The sequence below is a fragment of the Microcaecilia unicolor genome, chromosome 14, assembly GCF_901765095.1.
Source record: "Microcaecilia unicolor chromosome 14, aMicUni1.1, whole genome shotgun sequence".
Lineage (NCBI taxonomy): Eukaryota > Metazoa > Chordata > Amphibia > Gymnophiona > Siphonopidae > Microcaecilia > Microcaecilia unicolor.
In genome coordinates, this window is record NC_044044.1 from 41439217 (window position 1) to 41448533 (window position 9317).

Consider the following 9317-nt stretch of genomic DNA (forward strand, 5'->3'; position numbering starts at 1 on the left):
TTTTCCAAGAATTTCTCAACCAACATGGAAAGAGACATTAGATAACCAATGTAAAATGAGAACTGCACAACTCACTACCTTCCTAAGAACTTATATTCCCACTGTGGCTTCACAGAAACCCATATTGGATCACTCACTTGTTTCTCAAGATAGCCTGGATTATGTTTCTAATGTAGATAATAAAATGGATGCTTCTAATTCAACTCTGCTAGTTACTTTCAGTTTAGAGAATGATAGGGGCCGGATTTTGAAGACTTATTTTAGGCACCAAAATCGATGTTTTCTAGGCAGAAATATCTGGATTTTTGCAGATGGCAGCAAAATCAGGGAAAGGAGATAGAAACAATTTCTTGTATTGATGAGGACAAAGCGAAGGTGCTAAACAAATATTTTGCTTCAGTGTTCACGGAAGAAAATCCTGGAGGACCACGGTTGGCTGCTTTGGGGATATCTGGGGATGGAGTTGGATATTGTGCCGTTCATGGAAGAAAGCTGTAAGTGGACAGAGCTATGGGGCAGGATGGGGATACAGTGCAAGATACTGAGGGAGCTCAGAGAAGTCCTGGCAGGACCTCTTAAGGATTTATTTAATAGATCTTTAGAGACAGGAGAGGTTTCATGGGATTGTAGATGAGCTGATACAGTCTCTCTTCACAAAAGTGGAGAGACAGGGAAGAAGTAGGAACTACAAGCCAGTAAGCCTCATGTCTGTAGTAGGAAAAATAATTGAGGTGCTGCTGAAGGAAAGGTTAACTTTCTAGAAGCCAACAGGTTACAGGATCTGAGACAACATGGCTTTTCCAAAGGAAAATCCTGCCAAACTTATTTGACTGGGTGACCAAAGGAATGGATGAAGGATGCATGCTAGATGTAATCTATTTGGATTTCAGCAAAGCCTTCGATATGGTCCCTCACAGAAGACTAATGAATAAGCTGAGGGGTCTGAAGTTAGGAATCAAAGTAGTGAACTGGATTGGAAACTGGTTGACCGACAGAGGGTGGTATATGATTTTTTTAGCTGCACTGAATTTGCACTATACCTCAATCTACATCTACTCATGCAAAAGGTCACCAATTAGATTTGCTTGCTTACTCTTATATTACTGCTCCTCAATCATCTATAGTTGCTATTGACCCTTTATATTCCCCATTGATATGGTCTGATCACTTTATACTTGAATCTAAACTGAAATGGGAGAAATCAGGGCAAATTAGACAGAAAGATAGTATACTTGAGGAAGGATTGGCTATGATCCATTTTGGGAATATTAAAAAAAAATAGATCCTCCTGTGTACATAAGTAAATGGTGTAAAACAATAGATATTATGACAGAGACTTGCCATTCACAAATATAAAATCTCTTTAAATGCTAAACGCAAAGCCTATTGCTCTAGCATTATAGGAAATGATGTTTCAAACACCAAGGCTCTTTTCCATCTGATCAGGACTCTAATGTCCCAATTCTCTTGTGCTTCTTTGAACGTGCGCCCACTGCCTCTCAATTGGCTGTTTATTTTCAGTCAAATTGAATAATGTGAGAAACTTATTTTTCAAATAATAGGATTTTCAACTAGGTTAAACTCTCTGAAGAACAGATTAAGATTCCAGTAGACCAGATTTAGTCTCCTTTTCCCCCTGGACTGGTCTTACTTTAATTCCACGTACCAAAAATATTCTAAAGCTTTTTGTATTTTGGTTCCCCCCCCCCCTTTTTTTTTTTTTTTTAATGTTGGTTGAATGAGTACAACTCAAACGTATGGTCTGGGAGAAATAATCACTCCAAGAATAAAGGTCACAAAGGATCAAGGGAATTATGTTCTAGACCAGTTACATCTATTCCACTCTTTTCAAAAATATTGGAGGGTTTAGTTTGTTTGCAACTGAATATTTAACCAAACATGATATTTTGCATTATTCACAATCAGGATTTCATTCCCAACATAGTACAGGTCAGTATTGGTGTCTATTGTGGATAAAGGTAGGTCCCTGCTATGTAAAAATAATAGAACTCTTATTCTTCAATTTGATCTTTCTTCTGCTTTTGACTTGGTTAACCACAAAGTTTGCTTTTTGAATGAGGATTTTGCTGATAAGAGTACTGAACTGGTTTAAGGGCTTCTTGTCTACTAGATCTTATAAGGTAAAGCAAAATGGAACTTTATGAGAGTTGGACTAACCCATGTGGTGTTACAGGGATCACCACTCTCTCGCCAACCCTCTCTAATATATGTTTACATACCTTGGGAAAGGAATTAGCAGACAAGGGATTCTTTACTCATAGTTATGCTGATATCACTGTTCTTATTCCAATATTATCTGTATCTCTTCATCTGTTCAAAGTTGCATGTCCATAATTGGTGCTTGGATGTTGAATTATAAACTTAAATCAGTGCTTCCCAAACCTGGTCCTGGAGGTACCCCAACCAGTCAGGTTTCAGTATATCCACAATGAATATTCATGAGATAGAGTTGCAAGCAGTGGAGGCAGTGCATGCAAATTAGAGAACGGCACAGGAGTGGATAAATGCGGTAATCCACGGGAAAGCCGCAGGAATGGGAAAAATTCAAAGTTTTACCATGTGTGCAAACAGAGTTTTTTTTCCCCACCTCACAGGACACGTAATAACCCCTGCACCCGCGGTAAAACTGACTCCTACCTTTTTACCATCAAGAATCATGTCGGCTCTCAGCTGCTCGCTCCGCTCCTCCTAGGCTGTAGTAGCGTGCATGCAGGCATGCATACGATGCACGTGTGTAAGAGAGGACCCCTGACTGACCTCTCTTCATGAGTCTCTCACTCTCCCTCTATCCCATTGGCACAGGAGTACTAGGACTCGGGTCGGAGACAGAGCAGCTCAGCATCGAAGTGAAAGAGGAGGAGTCTGAGTGTCTCCATTGTGCATGTGCCGAGTGCCACTGCGCCGAAAGAAAGGGAGGACAGCTGAGTCTGAGAGAGCAGCCATGAAGACTGAGAGTCTGTCTGACTGAGACCTTGTTTTTCCAGCCTGTCTCTTCCTCCTCCTTCCCCAATCCAGCTCATATCACCGACAAGTTGAAGGCTGAAGCCAGGCCAGCAGCACTGAACTGAAGCCAGGGCAGTGAGGAAAGGGAAACTTCAATTCAAGTTCATTGAGGACTCAGCACCTGGATGGCTGAAGCTAGCGTGAGCCTCAGCCAACCCATCCCGAGGCCAGTTTTATTCATCAATCATCATTGATCATTTATACAGGGTGGCCTTTTCTGAAGACCAGTAAGCTGCTTGTGCTTATTTCAAAATGTGTCTGCAATGTATCCAAAAGATTGAACATTGTGTGTGTGTTTTTTTCCTTTTACAACTGGGAACGTGAGCTGCAGTGCACCAAAATGGGATTCTTCGTGGTTGTGCTGGACTGGTAAGGCAGGGAGTCAGATAACTGTAACCTGCTCTCATGTCATTCTCTATGTTACTGGTCTGCACTAAACCAAGAAAAGAGTTTTGTGTCCTTTTTGATTGTATGTGCTGTAGCAAACATCTATGCGCTGTGGTGTGGCTGTGGCAGGCTTCCTGAAAGGCACATAATGGAAATATATTTTTTTTAAATCAGGGACCCATAATTGAGAATAGAGGTGTACTCTAAATAAAATGGTGTCTTGGATGCATGCCATTAACAATTAGAAAAATTAGTGCTCATTATTGCTTGCTTTGTGAATGAATATTCCATCACTGCTTAATCATTGCTTGCTACCAGTCCAGTATTGCATTAAGGGCATTTGTTTTAATTTGTTTATGCAGTCCTTACATGCACACGGTTTTGCTCTTTAATCCAGTAGAGAGGTGGGGTAGCTGTGGCTCTTTAATCCCAAATCCAAAGGAGTTGTTTAATTCTGACTTTACTTGCTTGGACTGCTTTGGGTCCCTCCCTCCTACTGATTCTGTATATCTGCTGTCTAGAATTTTGGAAGATGGAATTTACTCTGAGGGAGTCTCTGTAGAAGTTGGTTTTGAAGTGTGTGCAGATGAAGTATATGGATGTCTGTTGTGCACTGTGCATGATACATAATGGCTATGATTTCTCTGAACATATGATGCGGCTGTGGGCGGCACTGCTGACATCATTAGAGGACAGACTGATTTAAATACCCAGTTGGGTATTCTATTGCTGCTGCTAATCTCAACTTTGTTACATCATGAAGAAGGGTAGATAGTGGGGTTCCCGAGGGATCTGTGCTGGGACCGCTGCTTTTTAACATATTTATAATTGATCTAGAGATGAGAGTAACTAGTGAGGTAATTAAATTTGCTGACAACATAATTTTTCACAATCCTTTTGCGATTTAACAACTTCCAATAACTTTATAAGAGGACCTTATGAGACTAGGCATCCAAATGGCAGATGATGTTTAGTGTGAGCAAGTGCAAAATGATGCGTGTGGGAAAGAGGAACCCAAACTATATCTACGTGTTGAAAGGTTCCACATTAGGAGTTACCAACCAGGAAAGGGATCTAGATGTCATTGTTGATGATACGTTGAAACCCTCTGCTAAGTGTGCAGCGGCTAAGAAAGCAAAAATAATTGTTAGACATTATTAAGAAAGGACTGGAAAACAAAAATGAAGACTTTATAATGCCTTTGTATTTCCTCATGGTGCGACTGCAACTTGAATATTGTGTGCATTCCTGGTCACCGCATCTCAAAAAAGATATAGAATTAGAAAAGGTACAGAGAAGGACAATGAAAATGATAAAGGGGATGGGACTTCCCTGAGGAAAAGCTAAAGCGGCTATCATATCTTCCCTCAGCCTTCTTTTCTCCAAGCTGAAGAGGTCTATAAAATAATGAGTGTAGTGGAACAGGTAGACATGAATCACTTCTTTACTCGTTCCAAATATTCTAGGATTAGGGGGCATGCAATGAAACTACAGAGTAGTACATTTTAAACAAATCAGAGAAAATATTTCTTCACTCAACATGTAATTAAACTCTGGAATTCGTTGCCAGAGAATGTGGTAAAAGCAGTTAGCTTAGTGGGGTTTAAAAAAGGTTTGGATAGGTTCCTAAAGGAAACATTCATAAGCCATTAAGATTGACTTGGGGAAAATCTACTGCTTATTTCTAAGAAAAACAGCATAAAATATATGGGAAAATTAGGTTTTTACCTTGATAATTTTCTTTCCTTTAGTCACAGCAGATGAATCCATTAACTGATGGGATGTCATAAGTCGCAGAAGTAGACTGCATGCGAGCCTGCAAGAGCGTGACAATAACCTTATTAGAATAGCCCTTGTCCCTCAATTGCACCCTCTCAAGAGCCAGGCTGTAAGACCAAAGCAGCAAGGATCTTCCATAGTCACTGGACCCTGAACTAACAGGTTCGGAACCCGAGGCAAAGGAAGAGGCACGTCCACCAGCATCCGCCGGAGATCTGCATACCACAGACGCCTTGGCCAATTCAGGCTATGAGAATCACCAATCCTCGGTGCAGATGAATCCGAAGTAGAACTCGCCCTATCAAGGGCCAAGGAGGGAACACATACAGGAGGGCCAAGGTTGAGCCAGAGCATCCAACCCCACCGAGCGAGGATCTCTCCTTCTGCTGAAAAAGCAAGGGACTGTGGCGTTTACGCTTGACGCCATGAGATCCAAGCCTGGAGTCCCCCATTTGGCACAAATCTGAAGAAAAACTTTGTCTGCCAGTTCCCATTCCGCCAGGTCAATTTGATGTCTGCTGAGGAAATCGGCTTGCACGTTGCTCTGACTGGCTAAGTGAGCCGCGGACAGCAGCTCTAGGTGGCGCTCGGCCCAGTCGCAGATCTGAGACGCCTCCGCATCCAGGGCCCTGCACTGAGTGCCACCCTGGCGATTGATGTAGGCCACTGCTGTTGTGTTGTCTGACAGAACTCAGACAGGAAGACCCGTCAGCGTCCTGTGGAAGGCCAGAAGAGCCTGATATATTGCTCTCAGTTCCAAGCAATTGATGGACCATTCCGCTTCCGCGGTGGACCACAGACCCTGAGCATAGCGTCCCCGGCAAAGAGCTCCCCAGCCCGAAAGGCTGGCATCTGTTAGCACCAGACACCAAAAAGGAAGAGCCAGTGGCATCCCATCAGTTAATGGATTCATCTGCTGTTGATGACAAGGAATGTACTGTTTTGGGATCTTGCCGGGTACTTGTAACCTGGATTGACAACTGTTGTAGACAGGATGTTGAGCTTGATGGACCTTCAGTCTGTGCCAGTATGGCAACACTTACGTTCTTATGTAGATCTCAAGATAATTATATGATTTTTCATAAGAAGCTGAAAACCCATCTTTTAAATAAATATTTACTTGGTTGATGAATGTTTTAAAATTGTCATTTAACCTAAGGAATGCCTAGTTTCTATTTTTAATCCACACAAGACTATCTGTTGCTAGTTTGCAGACTGTTTCATTTGTATTGGATTGTAGTATAGCTTGGTACCAGAATCATGCAGCTTCAAAGCGGAGTAAAAGGGATCCAGAGTAGAGAATAACATGGGGACAAAGTTTGTGCCCACCGGCGCTGTCCTCATCTGCACAATCCTCGAACACTTATTTTATATTTAAATCTTTTTATTAAAGTATAAAAAGGAACAATATTCTGTACAATTATAAATCACAGATGGAAAACAAGAATAATAACGAGCTACTATAATAAACCACCCCCTCCCTTTCAACCCCAATAATAGCTGACTTCTACTACCCCAAGGAACCCTAAACCACTCTGTTAAAATGTTCAGAAGGAAAAAATACAACCTGCTCTGTATCCTCTAGCAGGGGAGAAATATGCCCTATGAATCACTTATTATTCATCCACAGATTTAAAAAGTTATCAACAATCTCAGGATTCAGTCTAGCTCTCCTGTCTTCCCGCAACTGAAAATGGCCTCAAAAGATATGCTGGTTGCAGGAATGCACAGGACTATTGTCTACATTAGAGAATGACAAGGGGATGGGGACAAAATTTATCCCCACCCTGTCCCTGTGAGCTCTGTCCCCATGTCTTTCTGTAATCCAGAGCCCCCTTGCTTGTTTACATAAAACATCACAATCTGGTTGTCTGTACAGAAGAGGGTATGTTTGGACAGTATCCAGGGAAAGAATGCATATAAGTCAGTGCTTCCCAAAACTGACCTGGAGGAAATATTCATGTGAAAGGTTTACATTGCAGTGGAAGTACTACATGCAAATCACTCTCAAATAGTTATTGTGGATATCCCCCAGGACAGGTTTGGGAACCACTGTTTTAAGTCATAAAAGATGGCTCTTAGATCCAATTAGTTGATGTGGAATCTCTTTTCTTGATGAACTGTAGTAGGTAGGCATCTGTTGTGAGTGTGATTTGAGGCTGCAGAGGGTAAAATGGACCCTCCTGTGATCAAGCTGAGCAGCTGGTTTCCACCACTGCAGAGTGTGTTTTGAGGACTGGTACAATGGCAATACAGTTGCTGAGAGGCTGTAACTTCTTCCAGTGCAACTTCAGATACATGGGTCATCTGGCACAAGACACACTGTAGCTACTGTGTGACCTACAAGGTGCAATATACTGTGTGCCAATACCAGCTTTTTGTTTTGTTTTTACACAGGGACAATCACAAAGCATGGTTATTTACCAGAAGACAGGTCTCTTGGTGCTGTGTCTGACTGTGTGTCCAAATAAACCTTGATGATTATTTCATCTGCTGTCTGGTTGGACACGTTGTAATTCACAAGAAATCCTAGGGTTTGTAGTGTGTTTATAGTAGACCATGGCTCACATGAACTGCTCTTTAGAGATAGCAACCACTCACTGAGACAAGGGTAAACAAAATGTCCTTCCCTGCAGAGCTATGTAGCTTGGGGGTCCTTTTTACTAAGGTGCGCCGAAGTGGCCTGCACTGGTATAGACACGTGTTTCGGATGCTCACAGGCCCATTTTTCAGCGCCAAAAATGGACGTACAGCAAAATAAAAACTGGCACATGTCCATTTTGGGCCTGAGACCTTACCGTCTCACGTGTTAACCGGGCAGTAATAGTGCGCATAACAATGCTGATTTCCGCCCGGTTAGCGCCATGTGCTGGAAAATAAAATATATTTTCCAGTGTGTGTAGTGGATGCATGTAAAAAATTACTGCCCAGGCCACACAGTTCCAAATTGGCACGCATTGGTCTACGTAGGCACCTATGCAGCTTAGTAAAAGGGCAGTAGTTCCTAATTGGAGCGTGCTGGCCGTGGGTAGGCCCCTATGCATTGAGTGATGAGAGGCAGAAGGGAATTACGCAGTACTAAAAGTGAAACAGGAAGATGTATTGGGATATGGGGTGTAGGCATCTGAGATCAAGGAAGGCAAGCCAGTCACTATGATTAACAGTAGAATTATGGCAAGAATTCATTCTGAACTTCTTTATGAAGAGGAGGTTCAGTTTGCAAAGAACACAGAGGATGGGCCTGAGGCCTCCTGACTTTTTGGAGATCAGAAAAAAAGTTGAAGTAGAACCCCTTACCCTCTGACCTCATTGTGAGGATGACACTTCTCTGACTGCTTCATTGTGGAACAGAAGGCTGAGCTACACAACAATAGATAAGTGAAGGTAGGGAATCGTTGAGGTGGTGTTGGGTTCAGAAGTGGGTGGATACATTGAACAAAGATCAGTTTGTATCCCCTGCACTGTGGAGATGATGTGCCAGGTGCTCTGGAGTGGCTGAACCAGCCTTCCCACTAGAAAGGTGTAAAAAGCTCAGGCTAGGTTTGAGGATGGATGTGAAATCAGCTGTTTCCACTCACTTGGTCTCTGCATTTGATCATAGGCTTGAGCAGGCTGTTAAGAGGTGTTTCTGAGGTCACCTTTGTGGGCCTGAGGCCTACCATCTTCTGAGCCATACTGTTGTCGTTTCTGCAAAATTCCCTGCCTTGCATTTTTGTGGATTATGTGCTGTGCCATCAAGGACACCGCTTCCCTTAATCCCATCTTTGTCCACTCACCTCAGGTCCATACAGTGATCAGTAAAGTTCCCAGCTGTGAACCGAGGCAACATTGTGATAGAACCAGTCCCACACTGAAGAAGAAACTGGACCACCAAGTAAGCTGGTGGGATTGACTCAGACTGCTGATCAGGGCAGTGAAGATCCAGAGTACCAGCTAATGAGAGACACTGTTCCTGTCCTGTTTCTCAGACAGATGTGCTGAGGAGTTGCAAGAAGGAATTAGTGCATCCATTCTGTTTCCAAATCAAAATAACTACATTCTGAGCCTGTCTGAAAAAGACTGTTTGTACAGCCACAGAGAAGACAATACAGGCACAAGAAAATGAGATTTATGGTGTCTGGGACCCC